This window comes from Pristis pectinata, chromosome 4 (assembly GCF_009764475.1).
Source record: "Pristis pectinata isolate sPriPec2 chromosome 4, sPriPec2.1.pri, whole genome shotgun sequence".
NCBI lineage: Eukaryota > Metazoa > Chordata > Chondrichthyes > Rhinopristiformes > Pristidae > Pristis > Pristis pectinata.
Genome location: NC_067408.1, coordinates 46161979 through 46176584, shown reverse-complemented (window position 1 = coordinate 46176584; position 14606 = coordinate 46161979). Strand labels below are relative to the sequence as shown.

Here is a 14606-nt window from a genome sequence, read left to right as displayed (position 1 = left end):
AATTTGGCTATCCAAAGAAATCTCTAAATAAACATTTGATCTGAGTAATGGTACCTCATGACTATAAACCAACTTAGAAGAGGAAAGTATCTAGCAGAGTAGCATAGAGGGAGCAGATGTAAAAGATATCCTTCACCATAAGAAAATGTAGGAATTATATTATTGACTCCTTTCTGCCAGTATTCAAGGACAGGCTTTTCTTTTTTCAAAACAATAAATATTAGCTGGAATAATGAACAAATTCAAATTAACTGATTTAGGCCAGAGATTCACAATTCATAGAGTTATGCAGCATGGAAACAGGCTCTTCGGCCCAACAAGTCCACGGTGATCAAGATGCCTATCTAGGCTAATTTCATTTGCCCGTGTTTGGCCCATATTCCTCTAAAGCTTTTCTATCCAAGTACCCGCCCAAATGTCTTTTAAACGTTGTAATTGTACCCACCTCTGCAGTTTCCTCTGGCAGCTCGTTCCACATGCTCACTACCCTCTGTGTGAAAAAGTTGCCCTCAGGTCCCCTTTAACTCTTTCCCCCTCACCTTAAACTTATGCCCTCTAGTCTTAGACTCCCACTTCCCTGGTAAAAAGATTCTGACTATCTACCCTATCTATGCCTATCAACATTCCTGTGAATATTTTCTACACTCTTTCCAGCTAAATCACATCCTTCTTATAACATGGCAACCCACAAGTGCACACAGTACTCCAAAGCCTTCAGAAAAACAGTACAAAAAAATGAGTGAGAAAAAGAAACATAAGTTTAAACTAGTTTTGTGATGAATTATTTTTTACAATCACAACTCAATCACGATATTTTTGAATATTGACTGTTCTGCACAGACACAGAAAGAGATAGATTAAAGTAGGCCAGAACTTTGAACAAGTTATATTTTTGCAGTTATTTTTGTTCCCCAATAGGGCGCCCTGAAGGTATCATAATAGTTCTTAAACTGGCAGCTTTATCTATGGCTAGCACCTTGATAAATAATGTAAGTTGGGCCTGGATCAAAATCTATAAAAGACACTTAAATCCTTGAGCTGGTTTAGTGGTTAGGCACTTTGACTGGTATCATTTAAGGGTTAAGTTTAGGTTATTTCAAATTTGTTGTTGGGCAAACTAAAACTGTCTCAGAGATGAAGACCATGAAGTTGTTTGGTCAAACAATGGGAAAACAATCTGGCCTCCTCTTGATTGGTGTTGTAAATATGTGCATGGATGAGTCAACAAATTCATACAGAACAAAAACTAGGCATTCGATCAACAATTGTGCCATCTACACCAATCCCATTTTATTCTCCCCATATTCTCTTTAAGGACACCCACCCCCAGATTCTTCTATCCCCCTACACACGAGCGGCAATTTACAGTGGCCAATCCCATGTGGTTGAGATAGGAGTAAACTGGTGTACTTGGAGGTAAGCCCAAAGGACAAAGGAAAATCTCCACAGTGATATCATAGGAGATCAAGATTGAATCTGGATCACTGGAACTGTGAGGCAACAGCTTTATCAACTGCACCACAGTGCTACACGCTGAACATATTTTCAGTTTTAGTAATGAGACTCCTGTCCCCATCAACACTACCACCCCCCTCCCTACTCCATCCACCCAATATCAGGGGCAAGCACTGTCCAGGTTTACAAATAAAAAACAGCTACTTGAGTGATGTTACTGCTGAATCAGGGCCACTGTGTAAGTTAGTATTTTCACAAATAGTGAGAAGAAAGAAGGAAAAGTAGCAAATAAGTTGCCTAATGGCACCTTTGGCGGCATGGTAGTGTAGCAGTTAGCATACCGCTATTACAGCACCAGCAACCGGGGTTCAATTCCACCGCTGTCTGTAAGGAGTTTGTACGTTCTTCCCGTGTCTGTGTGGGTTTCCTCCGGGTGCTCTAGTTTTCTCCCACATTCCAAAGATGTACAGGCTAGGAGCTGCGGGCATGCTATGTTGGTGCTGGAAGAGTGGCAACACTTGTGGGCTGCCCCCCAGCACATTCTCAGTAATGTAAAAATACACATTTCACTGTGTGTTTCAATGTACATGTAACTGATAAATATCTCAATATCTTATATGAAGAAGGTTACTTCTCTGAGACACTGAGATGCCAGCATTATTAGGCCATACTTTGGTAAGTCTATGCCATTATTTTTGACATACTTGCATTCCCCTGCTACTATAGTTCTATTGTTTTAACACTTTAAAATATATTTCTCAAGGTATAAATTCATCTACTACCTAAAACATCATGCTACAAGAGAGCGCCAAGTAAGATAGACAAAAGTTTGGAACGCTGGCTCTTTGACTTGAGGCATCTGATGTGGAAAGCAAATGTGCAGCAATTTTCATGTTCCTACCATAAGCATGGAAGTTTGGGTTAAGAATTAGCAACTTCTTTGTTTCATTCACATTCTTGCTGAAGGCTGATATTGAGCCACATCTTCTCAGTATTGTGCAGGATGGATTCTGGCACAAGTAGGTCAGCTTGTTCCAATCTGTTGATGTCAGTGCTGGTGGAAGGAACTAAATGTTGCAATGTTCCTTTGTCAGATAAGTATACCAAGGGCTGAGTATGGATATTAATTATCTTGATAAGTACGTGCTGAGTTCCTTGGTAGTTCTTACTCCTGTATCAATTTTCTCAATTATCTATTCCTCATATCTAAGATTAGAATACATGGGCATTCACAACATTGATTCACTTGATGTAGTTAAACTGCAGTTCAATTTCATTTTACATCAGTTGAGATCCGTGAGACATTATTTTACACATGAAGTTTTCAACCTGAGAAAATATTGCAAGGTAGAAATCCAGTCATGTGACAGGATGCAAGATCATGTCCATATTTGCATAGGACTCGGGGATTAATTTTGGTCCATTTCAGTTTTGGATTTCCATAAGCTTCACTTCCATTATATGATGTAGGATTTGGTATATGTTCCAGTGAAAAACCTGGAGAATATTTTCAAAACCGTGTCACAAATGTAAATTGATATAGTTTGGCACAGAATAGCATCAAACAAGTAAGGATAGGTGGAAGTCCATATAGATGCGCAAAGGTGAGGACAACTTGGAATAAGGTCCTAATTAAATCTTTATCTTAAACATTCAAGGTATTTGTACGAACTTGTACTATAACAGAAAATGCTGGCATCAGTGGAGAGTGAAGAATTGTGTGAGTTCACCAGAACACAACTTGCTTTGGTGCCGGAATTTGTATATGCTGCGAATGAAAGGAAATGTTCGATGATGAGGGAAACGTTGCTGTCTCCTTCGTCCACTTTATCAACCAGGCTACGTTAGGAAGCCATAAAGGTGAATCTTCTGCGCATTAACCAAACTGTACGCTACTGTCCACAGCACAGCACGATTGTATCACACAAAATAAAAATCCCGCTGTATTGTACAGCAACGTGACTTTTACACGAATCAGGGGCATACTTCCAAAAAGAACACTGTTACCGAAAAAGTTTATCATTTACATAATTAGAGGCGTCTAATGCGAGCTGGCTGCCGCTGCCCGTCCCTCCCGGCCGAGGACTAAACAGCCCAGATGTGCAGCGGGCTCGAGGATCAGGGGGCTGCTGGAGAAATACTTTTTTTTTGGGGGGGGGGGCGAGATTTATCGCACATGGCAAATGTAAAACGTTTTTTTGTTGTGTGATCGGTAGTTGCCCTTTTGGTCAACGAAACTACAAATGTCAAATGAACACAGGAAGACTAACGTTGCAAATCATGGATCTTCCAAAACGAAAATGACTTTCTAACCCCCTCCCCGCCCCTACACTCAAGAACTCGCTATTTGCAAATAATAGGGCAGCAGAGTTCATCGAGACAAAGTGATGGATGCAATGTGCACGTTTTGTTTCCGTGTGCATTTGTTTTATTTCAGCACGGACCATGTAAATCAGGCAGAATTGCTGAACTCATCCATTTTGTTTCGTTCTGTACTGAAATCTTGGCTTATTTTCTACAGATTTCCCCGTACTCCTAAACCGTTCCGCCCAGCCACTCGAGATCCTAACCCTCGAATTCTTTCAAAGGCAAATAAAATTCTCTAGCTCCCATCCTAATCTTTGGTATTTCACATTTCGTGTTGCAACCCGTGGCCACTCATAACTTGAAATGAAATGCCCAAGTAATGTTATGTTCCTTCCAAATTCTGAGACGACATGACGTCTCAATCGGCACTTTAAATGATAAAATGTGTATGGATTATTTTGATCTTAAAGGAGCAGAGTTCATGTCAAATTAAAATGGTCTCAGTCCCTCAGGGTGACATTTTCATTCCCACTTGTCGAGGTCTTATTTTTAAAACATGGTTTTGGTTCTTCTGCAGAGGCAGAATTGCTAGAACCTTCAGCAAACAGGAACTGACAGACGTTAGTTAGGGTTTTAAAAAAAGATATGCACCCAATGGAAGTCAAAAGTTGCATGCGTGTACGTTTTTTAGTGTGACTACGAGAAAATGGAGGCTGCAAGCAAGAGTTGTCAGAACCCACAATGGCACCCCCTGCTCTAAAAGGTGCTCCCACTTCAAGTCTCTGTGATTTCTGGACGATGTCAACCCCCCCTCCATCATGCAACACGATGGCCCAAGCATATCAAGAACGACAGGAAAATAGTTAACATGATCGAATTGAGCTAATTTAAAAAAAAATGATCAGTGTCATTTATTTGTAATAAATTGGGTCCTTGTGAAATCTAAGATGGCGGAAGTGACGCAAAATGGCGGGGAGGGGGTGGAAAGAGTAAGTACCTTAGTACTTTTTTTAAAAAAGAGAAAGTGGTCTTTCTTGCAATAATTTATTTTCAATGAATAAGAGCCATGCCAGGGTTTTGGGGTGAAGCAGTTGAAGGAGATTGGGAGCAGAAGCTGTGCCTGAGGTGGAAACTGAGTAGCCGTTGGGCGGCTGCAGCTCGAGCTGACGACGGCCGGCGGATCGCGCCTGTTGTCCGTTGGTTGGGGGGGGGGGGGGGAGATGGTGGGAGGGAGTTGGGGGGGGAGGAAGGGGGGGTGCAGGAGCGCACGCTGATTGGCTCAGACGGGGCTGTCACCAACAACAAGACAGGTCGGTAAGTGCAGCGAGGAAAAAAAAACCAAAGGCAGAGAGAGCGCAAAATAAGCACGGCCATGCCGATCCTGCACGGTCAATGCTGAAAACAAGGCCGGCGACGGTCACTGCTGCTGCAGCACAATCTTTGCAATGTTTAGAAAATATATACTTCTGGTAAAATAGGTCCGTTTTGTTTTTTTGGGAGGGCAAGGGAGAGAGATAAGTAGAGTGGGCACTGCCCACCAGCCTAGGCCTACGGCAGCCAGCCAATAGTGTTCTGGAGCAGCATGGAAATGCAGGGGTATTGAGATTTTGGGGGGAAGGGGCGGGGGGTTTGAGCCGTGTTTTGGGTTTTGTGGTGGGGAAAGCAAGGTCACGTTTTGTGTCTAGTATTTTTTTCCTCTACTCCATACGTTCTCATTCCGTCTTTTGATAGTAGTGCAAGAGTGCCAGAACAGCTGAGGATGAAGGGCCGCCATGTTGCACCAGGAACTTTTGATGCAAAAGCTTAATCCAACTCGGGAGTGATTTTTGTTTTCGGGAGGGCAGGAGAAGTATAGGATCTTTAAGCAATTGAGGGGGAAAAAAAGATCGGTAGTTTCAATGAACTGTCACTTGCAAAGCGAAAGAGCACGGGATCTGAAGGCAATCAGAAGGAAGGTTAAGGTGAGTTGGAGTCCCGAGACTGATGTCAGAATGTTATCTCCATACACAATTTGTAAATCGAGGTTCAAATCAAACTGAAATTTCAGGCTTGTCTAATGAATGGGCAGGTAAGACATTGTTTAATTGCAGACTTTATTGAATTTTTCAAGATTGACATATTAGCATTTCTAAAACGTTTCCATGAGGAGGAGCAAGAGTGGTCATAATGTACAGTGTAATGAAGCATTTTCAAAGAAAGTTTCTTATTTGATGCATTTGAATAATTTTAAATAATTTTTATGCATTTAACAATTTTAAGATTTTTTTCTACTTTTGGATTTGTTATATTTCTTTAAATAATAGCGAAGTTACAATATGTATTCGGAAGGCCTAACTAATGTGGTTGATATTACCCAAGGTTCATGAATGGCTAGTTTGATGCATATTGTAATGGTATATATAATATACCTTTTTTAGACAAATGGAAGGAAATCCTGCAGTTGATATAATCAAAGGAGAGAGGGAATTAAAATGATCTAATAGAAATTAAGCAGATATGGCCAGAGAATGAGAAAAGCACCAGGAATAGAATTGTGGTCCTGGCATTACATGTGTTGCTGTGGACATATTGTACTTGAAGCATCGAATGTGCAAATGTATGTTGCACCAGTGTCAACTTTGCATTTATTTTTTTCTGTTTTGGTATTTTCCTTCCAGTTATCCCACCATATTTGCAAATGTTCTTGTTTGAATTCTGAATTAGTACTTTGCAAATTGTTAGTAGATACTACATTATACATTCCTTTTTTGAATACTGGATGAAAACACATTTAAGAAAAGTTCTCTTTACCCATCTCTCCCATCATGGGGGAGGGTCATCATCCAAATTTAATTGCTGCATACATAATTAAAGTTTCTTTGCAAGGTTTGTATTTAGTAAGTACCTTTCAAATGAAAATGTATTGGATGCGGATTTGCACCATGTGGATAAATTTATGATTTGCAATGACTTGTCAATGGATGCTTACAGCAGTGCTAGTCATAATTCTTCACTGGTTGGTTTCACTCTTTTAAACTGTTAAAATAACTTTAACTCAAATTGAATGTTTGTTTCTGTTGCCTCTTTCCATGGCTTGTATCTGTTCAGGCAGATACTGAAAATATTCAGGTGCTGTCAAGTTTAAAGAATGCAGTATAATTTGCATTTTTATTATTTATTCATATTCTGCAAGTTCTTATCTATCTGGCATATTTATTAAGTGAATGGCTGAGCAATCCAGACTTCTTTAGGCTCCAGTCTCTAGCATTGTTGATCCCAATTAGGATGGCAGTAGAAATGCTACATTGGGGCTTTGAGCTTCAAGGGGAAAATTGATCAGGTTTACAACATGTAACTGCTTTTGAAAGAATCATTTATAAATCTTGGGTGTAGAGAGGAATAGGTTCAAAATATAGACTGCTGGAGAAACTCAGCGATTGAAAGAGTGTCTGTGGAGGCAAAGGGACGGTTGATGTTTCGGGTCGAGATCCTGCAGGAGGACTTGACGATAGGTTCATTTGTTATACCCCCACAAATGGCTTGTTGACATTTGAAGAGTTTATGACTTCCAGGTATGAAAGGATAATGGCAATGTCAGTCCCATCCCTTTTTAGAGTTGGAGAGAGTTAGCAGGTTTTTCTAAAATAATCTATTATTGCTTAGTTTTGAAAAGTTAATGTACAGGTTGTCCCTGGGTAACAAATGGATTCCATTTTACAGATATTGTTAAGTTAATTATGTCCATATGTTGGAAAATACACAAAAAACACTCTATGGTAACCATACTGCCACAGTATTGTAATGAATGGCATCAAAAGCACACAAGACTGATGAGAAAGAACAACTACTAAAAGTAGAGAGAGAGGGAAAGCTAGTTCTGCCATTTGTAGGAATGAACCAATGTACGTACATACGACTTTTGAACTTAATAATATTAGTGCAGCTTACTCGTAAGTAGGGGTTGTCCATATCGGGCATTCTTAACCTGGGGACAGCCTTTATGTGACAGAAGATTACCACAAATGCTACAACTATTATAAATTGTTTGATGCAAGGATGCCTTAATGGCTTTTGGGTGATGTGTCTGATCGGAACTACGTGAGCCATAGGAACAAAACTAGGGTATTCCGCCCCTATGTTCTGTCAATTGGTTTTATTGTTTGATGATTTACAATTAAACTTGATTCATCTGACCTGCTTTCATCTTTGTACCTTCTAACTAGCAAAAAATGTTTTCTTTTTTCTCTTTTAAGATCTGGTAAATGCTGGCGAGTCCAGTGTTTATTGCCCTTAAGAACCCCTATTTTAAACACTGCCTTGAGCTACTTGGCCTAGCTAAGTTATTGAAGGTATTCCTATAGTGCTGTTGGCAGGGAATTCCAGGATTTTGATCCAGGGACAGAAAGACCAGTGATACATTTCCAAATGTTGTGCAGCTTGCAAGTGTTGGTGCTCCCATATGCTAGTTGCCCTTGTCCTCCTTAGTAGGTAGAGGTTGCAGGCTTGAAGTGTTCTCTGAGTAGCCTGGGCGAGTACCTGCAATACATGTTGTAGACGGTACACTCTGTAGCCACTATTCTTGTGGTGGTGGGGTGGGGGCAGTCAAGTGGACTGTTTTGTCCTGGATGGTATCAAGCTTCTTGAATGTTGTTGGAGCTGAATTTATCTAGGTAAAAAAGGAGAATTTCATTCTATTCCTGACTTTGGGTCAGTCATAGAGTCATACCGCATAGAACAGGCCCTTTGGCTTACCAAGCCTGCATCAACCATTATGCACACATTAGCACTGGTCCCAATTTATCTTCTTTACATTCCCATCAACCTTCCGCATCTTCTGCTATTGACCTGCAAGCTAAAGGCATTTTACAGCAACCAATTAACCTGCTTTGGGATTTGGGAGTAAACTGGAGTACCCAGAGGGAATCCATATAGTCAAAGGGAGAATGTGCAAACTCCCCATAGATAGCACCAGAGGCCAGGATTGAACCTGAATCCCTGGACCTGTGAGGCAGCAGCTCTGTTAGCATCATCACTGTACCTCTTGTGCAACCCCTGCTTTGTAGATGGTGGAAAGGTTTATGGGTGTCAAGAGGTGGAGGATACCCATTCTCTGATCTGCTCTTGTAACTATGGCATGTATGTGGCTGATCAAATTGTTTCTGGTCAATGAAAACACCATGGATGTTTATGGGAAGGAACTTAGCAATGATAAAGCTATTGAATGTCAAGGGTAGGTTGTTGGATTCTTTTTGTTGGAAGTGATTGCCTGTCGTGATGCAAATGTTACTTGTCACTTATCAGCCCATGCCTGAAAGTTGATTTGGTCTTACTACATGCAGGTATGAACTGCTTCATTTTCTGAGGAGTTGTGAAAGGAATTGAACATCACTACTTCTGGGAGGTCATTAAAGTAGCTGAAGATGGTTGATTCTAGGACAACTGCCCTGAGGAACTCTTGCAGTGATGTCCCAGGACTGGAGTGATTGACCTCTACCAAGCACAATGATCTTACTGTGAGAGGTATGACTCCACCCATTGGAGTGTTTTCATCTTGATGCCCAGTTTTACCAGGGCTTCTTGATGCCACACTCGGTCAAATGTTGCCTTGATGCTAAGGCCAGCCACTTTCACTGCATCTGAAATTTGGCTCTCTGGTCCATATTTAGACCAAGGCTGTGATGAGGTCTGGAGTAAGAGTGGTCCTGGTGAAGCCCAGTATGAGCATTGTGACTAGGTAATGAGCAAGTATTGCTGGATAGCACTGTTGAAGATAGTTTCCATCATTTTTCTGATGATTGAGAGTAGACTGGGTGTTAATTAGCAGGATTGGATTTGGCCTGCTTTTTGTGGACAGGACATAATTTGAGCAATATTCCACCGTGTCAGGTAGATGCTAGTGTTTTAACTGTATTGAAGCAACTTGACAAGACTCACAATTGGTTCTGTAGATGTACAGTTGTCATCTGCTTTGTTGAAGAGAGTTTTGCAGTTCTACCAGCTCTTGTGTATTACTATTTCCTTACACTTCTCTCCTCGATGACGTAGTTTTAATTTTGAATTTGTGTCCTTGCCCATGAATTGTCCACCATTCAAGGAAGAAAATCTTTAATCTACTCAAATCTTTTCAAAATCTTAACTTCAGTCAAATCTCCATTTAACTTTCTACAGCTAAAATTCTGTGGACTACTAATCAAAAATTAACCTATTTGAACCATGGTAACATGTTAAATTGCACTTCTCCCCTTCCGATGCTTTCGAAGGTTCCATGTCTTAGAAAAATAGAGGGTTATGGGTAAGCCTAGTAATTTCTAAGGTAGGGACATGTTCGTCACAGCTTTGTGGGCCAAAGGGCCTGAATTGTGCTGTAGATTTTCTATGTTCTATGTCCAGAATTGTATGTGGTGCTCCAGATCTGATGTAACTTGAGCTTTGCACAGTTTGGGAAAACTTGCTGCTTTTTATTTTAGTCTCTAGTTATAAAGAGTATTATCCCATTAGTCTTGTAATATATACCAAATTATAAAACAATTGCATGATCTGTGTGCATGCATACCATGATTTCTTTCAGTCTCCCATGCATTCAGCTTTTTACATTTATAGAAGATCCAAAGTTGGTTATCCTGCACTTAAACAAAAAAAAAATTCCAGGAAATACTCAGCAGCTCAGACGACAACAGTCTAGGGAAAAACAAAATTAGTTTGATAACCTTGCATCAGAATTGGAAAAACTTGCTAACAGTACCATGTTTTTAAAAAGAGATGTGGGAAAAGAACACAAAAGTTTGTGATTGGATGGAAGGTGAGAGAAATGAAGTAGCAAAGTGAATAATGCAGCATAGCAAAGAATAATAGATTGAAGGAATAAAAAAATGCGTTTAGAGGCAATGTAAATGAGAATATAAGAATCATTATATGTAGCTATTGAGCATACTGCTGTGTCTGGACAGTTGTAATGTACTTTTGTGATTTTCCACATGAGGTTGAAATTCATCTGGCACAGTTTAGTGAATTTGTGTGGTGAATCTCCTTGTAATTTAATGTTCTTGAATGTATTATTTACAATGTTAAATTATTGCAGTGAAATTTACCCAAAAGAGCATCAATAACAAAAATTGACCTTTAGGGAAGATGTGCTAGTATTCTGTTTTTAAGTTTGGTAGACAGTTGATAGACAAACTTCTACAGAAGGAAACCATGAATAAGTTAGACAGTGTAATATCTGATATGTTGGAAAGGAGAAGAGCAATGAACACAGTAATACTAAATAGAAACTTGCTATGGAGTTTGCTTATATGGACACAAAAAAATAACAAGGTATTGTAACACAATGAAATTGCAATGCAGTTAGGCATATATATACCCATTTCAAAGCAAGCTTCATAGGCTGATCTGTATAGCCTGTCATTTTTCTGAATTGATCTTTACTATGCTACTTTTGCACCGGACCATAAAGGAGAAGCATATCCTAATTTACATGGGGAACCTTGGAGTTGCATTAATGATGCACTGTTTAAACTAAGAAAACCTCTGTCCCATGAGACAGTTTTGAAACTAATTATGTCATCCCCAAACATACTGTCAGTGAAATGTTTGAGAGATTCTAATACAGTGCATAGTGTCAAATGACAGAAAGACACTAAACTGTGGTCTTTCTCCATTGGGTCTTTTCACTGGTTGCATCAAGCTTCAGTGCATCCCTCAACATGTACCCCTACAACTTTGGTATATGCCAGTCAGCAGTATTCATTTGTAGCCATCTCCTTGCACAGGAAGACCAACAGGTTTTGAGGAGACCCAAGTGCATCTTTCAGAGTTGGTTGATCTTCCAGCAGCAGTTAATGCTTGTCTCAGTGTGTCTCTGGGAATAGCCTGTAGACAGTTCTGTGTTACAGAGCTGCTTTGAATGAACCTTGACATCCCTTTCCAGATCTTGCAAACCCACAGTCCACAAGGAGATGGATAATTCTTTCGTACACACAGCTGCCATGCTGAGATGGGATTAAATCTCCAACAGTGCTTGAAGGATCTGTTGGGGAGGACCATTAGTGTAATGCTATTACAGCGCCAGCAACCTGGGTTCAATTCCCGCCGCTGTCTGTAAGGAGTTTGTACGTTCTCCTCTGTCTGCGTGGGTTTCCTCTGGGTGCTCTGGTTTCCTCCTACATTCCAAAGACGTACGGGTTAGGAAGTTGTGAGCATGCTATGTTGGCGCCAGAAGCGTGGCGACACTTGTGGGCTGCCCCAGAACACTCTATGCAAAAGATGCACTTCACTGTGTGTTTCCATGTACATGTGACTAATAATGATATCTTATCAGTAGCCAAGTGAGATCTTGGTGCTTGTTGAGATTCTGGTGATAAGACTGTCAGTCTGCTTGAGGAACCATCCAACAAGATGAACTATCTTTCACAGGAAAGGCATTCTATGCAGACCACTGTCTGATAAGCTTTTTGGTCAAAGGTGTTTTATTGCTGAAAGCTTTCTGAGACACAGATGGTGTAACATGATCCAACTGAACAGAATATTTCATGGCAATTAGGCCAGGCCCATCCTAGGCTCTATGCACAGCTTGATGTAGCCACACACAAAAGTGGCCATAGGGTGAGGGCTACATTGGGCACTTTTTACCTACTTTCTCTGGAGCCCTGGTACACCACATCCTCATGGACACAATCCATTTTGGAAGATAGCTTGGAGTGACTGCTGCAATATAGGAGCCAAATATAGGCCACACCACTAGATACAACAACATTGAGAGCACCTTGCCCTGATGATAAGGTTCTTTCCTGCCTTTGAGAGAGAGTACCACTTGCACATTCCCAACCTCTGCTACACCTTGTTTGTTTGCTCTGGCCAATTATTGCCCTGGGATACTCTGAACTAGATTCCCAGTATCTTCAGACTAGTTAACATAGAACGTTACAGCACAGTACCGGCTCTTTGACCCACAATGTTGTGCCGACATTTTATCCTGCTCTAATATCTATCTAACCCTTCCCTCCCACATAGCCCTCCATTTTTCTATCATTCATGTGGCTATCTAAGAGTCTCTTAAATGTCCCTAATGTATCTGTCCCCACAACCTCTGCTGGCAGTGCGTTCCATGTAGCCACCACTCTGTTTTTTAAGAAAAAAAAACTTGCCTCTGACATCCCCCTTACACCTTCCTCCAATCACAACATTATGCCCCCTCGTGTTAGCCATTTTCACCCTGGGAAAAAGTCTCTGACTGTCCACTCGATCTATGCCTCTTATCATTTTGTACACCTCCCTCAAGTCACCCCTCATCCTCCTCTCCAAAGAGAAAAGCCCTAGCTCACTGAACCAATCCTCATAAGATATTGTCTCCAATCCTGGTAAATCTCCTCTGCACCCTCTCTAAAGCTTCCACCTCCTGTAATGAGGCAACCAGAGTTGAACACAATACTCCAAGTGTGGTCTAACTAGAGTTCTATAGAGCTGCAACAATACCAGCTGCCAGAGAACATGGCCTTGTTTTTGCTGGGATTGACTTGGGATCCTGAGGTCAGTTCAAACTGGTTGCAGATATTCATTGATCTGATTAGTTGGTCTGAGCAGAAGATGTCTGTGTACAAAGTTAGCACTCTCTTCTGTGTACAAAGAACTGTGTACAAAGCTCTTGCTGCCTGGATTGTCATCCCTTTTAATGTCTGTCAAAAAGGTCAATACAACTTGCAAACAAGAAAAAGGATGAGAGCAACCTTGCCTGACTCCAGCTTTGATCAGGAAGCTTTATTTTCACTCTGCCTTTAGTTTGGACTATACTACTGGTATGTGGAGCAGTTCTATTCAATTGCAGGTTTCCTCTTGTGACAGGAGCCCATTTGGAGATGATATCCTTTATGTATGTGCAGTGTTCAATCAAAGATCTTCTGGTCTGAGCTGACCAAGCAAATGTTTGCCTCCTCCCTGCCCTGCACTTTGATGATTGGTGCAAGGCTGTTGGGGAACTTCCTGCTGGGTATAGCACAGATTTGGTCCACGTGGATCACCTGCTACAGAGCAAACTTGATTAGTGATCTTAGATTTTGTGATCTATATTTAACAGTGAGATGGTTTGCTAATTTTTTTTTCCTCCCGCTTTTTTTGTAAGATCTTTATTAGTCACATGTACATCGAAACACACAGTGAAATACATCTTTTGCGTAGTGATTTTGGGTTCTGAGTTGTTGTCACCTAGGAGACTAGCAATCTACGCTTCCAACGGGTCTGGATCCATCCTGTCCCTCGGAACCAAGTAACCTCCAAGACTTGCTATTCAGTAACAAGTTACTATGATGGCCGAGGCCATCCCTAATTGCCCTCGTGAACTAATCCTTCCAGTGATAGGATTAGAGTTTCAGGATTTAGATTGATTGACAGTTAAGGAACCGCAATGTAATCCTAAATCAGGATGCCGTGTGATTTGGGGAATGTGGTCCCAAGTGACTTTTGCCCTTAGTGGTAGAGATTGGGTTTATAAGGGCCTATAAAATTGGTCTTGGCTAATAACTTCATTGCATCTTATGGATGGCATGCACTGCAGCTGAAGTGCATCAGTGATGGAAGCAAATGTTAACTGGATGTTCTTGTGCATTGGCACTGCAGTCATTTAGTTGATTGGAGAGAATTTCATCAAGTTTTTTTGCCTTACATCTTGTAAATGATGCAGAGATTTTGGAGAATTAGGAGCTGAGTCAGTTGCCACAGGATACCTAGCCTTGGGTCTTCATGCAAGCGTGGCTGCCTCTTTGTGGAGTTGTAAATAAAACTGAATATTATGTAGTTACCAGCAAACAGCCTCATTTCTGATCCTAAGATGGAAGTTCAAAATTGATTTTTTTTTACAGATTATTTTTTGTTTG

At 40.8% G+C, this 14606-nt stretch overlaps 1 protein-coding gene across 3 annotated transcripts in view; it reads left to right on the top strand.

Annotated features, from left to right (window-relative positions):
• The first annotated feature begins 5067 nt into the window (after window positions 1-5067).
• Window positions 5068-14606, top strand: part of nsd1a (nuclear receptor binding SET domain protein 1a) — a 152406-nt gene continuing 142867 nt past the window's right edge. Inside the window, exon 1 of one of the 3 annotated variants that reach the window (XM_052013553.1) lies at window positions 5068-5723. The gene's annotated coding sequence lies outside the window, so the exon portion shown is untranslated. Of the gene's footprint in view, window positions 5831-9218; window positions 9262-14606 lie in introns of those variants that run through there. The other 2 variants (XM_052013554.1, XM_052013555.1) reach the window with 2 other exon arrangements.